This window comes from Vespa velutina, chromosome 17 (genome assembly GCF_912470025.1).
Source record: "Vespa velutina chromosome 17, iVesVel2.1, whole genome shotgun sequence".
In the NCBI taxonomy this organism is placed as follows: Eukaryota; Metazoa; Arthropoda; class Insecta; order Hymenoptera; family Vespidae; genus Vespa; species Vespa velutina.
Window position 1 is genome coordinate 2680289 of NC_062204.1, and position 2500 is coordinate 2682788.

At 25.6% G+C, this 2500-nt stretch overlaps 1 protein-coding gene and 1 long non-coding RNA gene across 6 annotated transcripts in view; one reads left to right on the forward strand and one right to left on the reverse strand.

Moving 5' to 3' along the window:
- The window catches only part of LOC124955047, a 50479-nt gene that overhangs the window by 11911 nt on the left and 36068 nt on the right, over positions 1-2500 (forward strand). The window lies entirely within an intron of this gene.
- Positions 1-2500, reverse strand: part of LOC124955045 (UPF0329 protein ECU05_1680/ECU11_0050-like) — a 24432-nt gene that overhangs the window by 4995 nt on the left and 16937 nt on the right. The gene's annotated exons all lie outside the window — the stretch shown is intronic.

Consider the following 2500-nt stretch of genomic DNA (forward strand, 5'->3'; position numbering starts at 1 on the left):
CTCTCTCTCTCTCTCTCTCTCTCTCTCTCTCTCTCTCTCTCTCTCTCTACATATCTATCCTTCTCTCTCTTTCTCTCTCTCTCTCTCGATTTTTTTCTTTCTCATTCTCTTCTCTTTTTCTCTTTTTCTCTTATTCTTCTTCTTTTTCTTTTCTCTCTCTCTCTCTCTCTCTCTCTCTCTGTATGTCTGCCTGTCTGTCTCTCTCTTTCTCTCTCTTATATTTCTCATTTCTTAATAAACCGATCGAAACTCGTCGATTATTCGCAGTAATATATCATCAAAGTTAATGTCTATCCGATGAACCTTCATTTATACGTACCACATAGTGATTTAGTGATAATCAGATTTTATTTATGTATCTCTTATATCAGTGTGAGATATTTGTGTAATAAGTATGTTTATAACTAATTTTTTAAATGGTGAACGATTAATGAATTTCTTTATTTCGACGTTCGTTCATATGAAAATTTTTCGTTGGAAATTTAATATAAAAAAAAAAAAAAAAAATAGATCTTCGCAATTTAAAGTAAGACGAAAAATCATATTTTTGATATCATTTATATGCGATTTAATTTTGTACCTTTTTTTCTTTTTTTCTTTTTTTTTTCTCCGTAGAAATTAATTTCTGATGGAACTCGCATGAATTTATTTATTTATTTCATTCGATCGAAATTGTAGATTTGTCATTGGAATTAATTTTCGATTTTTTTTTAATTATATTTAGATCCTTCAGTAGAGGATATTTTTCTGTAAAAAGGAAAAAAGAATTTTTTTTTTTTTTTTTTTTTTTTTTTCTTGAATAAAATGATGTTGTGACAATTATTAAATAAATATTAACAACAAGTGGAATTAATAAGAAATATAAGATCGTTATAAGAAATTATTTTAAATGTGATCTTTGAGTTTTGATTTACATTAATAACGTTATAATAAAATCGTTATAATACTCGTTCCAAAATAATTATTAGGATTTAACATAATATCGACATTATTATGAATTATTATAATCAATTTTAACAAATACATCGATTTATATTTCATTATTCTCGTATTATTTTTATTACGACAATTAATCGAATATGACGAATTAAATATTGAAACTTTTAATTTTTCTCAATATTTATAAATCTTATTATTATTTTATAATACGAATGTTAATGTATTAGATATATATAATTCGTTTATCTTGAAAATTATCAATTTATTCATTAATCGATTTAATGTAGATCAAATTATTGAAATTAATTGAATATTAATACGAATCTTAGATTTATTTCGTTTATTTGATTATACATTTTTCTCTAAACAGATGATAAATATAGTTTAAGAACGAAAACCAGTTATTGGTTATTAACAGGATATCGCGTCAAGAGTTTGAATGACTGAGAATTACTGGTCGTACGTTCACTTCTTTAAGGAGCAACCAAGCAACGAAGCAACGAAGCAACCAAGCAAGCAACCAAGCAAGCAAACAAGCAAGAGTTCTTTCTCTTTTTCTTTCTTGTGTGTATATATCCTAGCGGACAGGTAGTACGAGTTCGAGAGCTCGAACGTGTACACGCCTTTCCCTGACCTACTTCCACGATGAACTATTCTGAACGAGAGAGAGAAAGAGAGAAAGATAGATAGATAGAGAGAGAGAGAGAGAGAGAGAGAGAGAGAGAGAGAGAGAGAGAGAGAGAGAGAGAGAGAGAGAGGAAGAAAGACACCGATTGCACATTCGATTCTCCTATTACTTATTTTACTTTGTGCAATTTCATGTCGATCATTCAAAGACATTCATTGATTTATATTTCAATGAAATCGATATCTTGATAATTTAATCATATAATGTTTCTAAATTGTCATTATATTTATTGGAAATTATGTTTAAGTTTTATATATATATATATATATGTGTATGTGTGTGTGTGTGTGTGTGTGTGTGTGTGTGTGTGTGTAAGTGATTTATTATTGATTTTTTTTGAATAAATAACTCGCTCGTTTGGTAGGAATATTTTTTGAGTCATGAAATATTATTAGATTATTTATAGATTATTATATTAAAATATGAAAATTTGTTATAAAAGACGTTCAATATTCGATCATAATCGCGATAGCTCAAATCAATGATGATCGTATATTTTTTTTTTTTTTTTTTTTTTTTTTTTTTTCTAAATTAATATAATTCTTATATTGATAATTGCGTTTAGATAAACATCTAATCAATTTTATCGATTATATTCATCGATGAATAATTTATTTATTTTTATATAAATGTTTATACGTTAAAAAGAATATATCGTTGACAGTTATTTAATAATAAATATTAAAAATAATAAAGAAAATTATATCGTATAATATAAATTTAAGTTCAACTCAGGAATTTAATAAATAAAATAAAAGAAAAAAGAAAAAAAAAAAAAGTTCATGCTTATACATTAGTTAATAGAGAGATCATTATACGACAGTGATATGATTCACATGATCGTAGAAAAAAAAAAAAAAAAAAAAAAAGAAA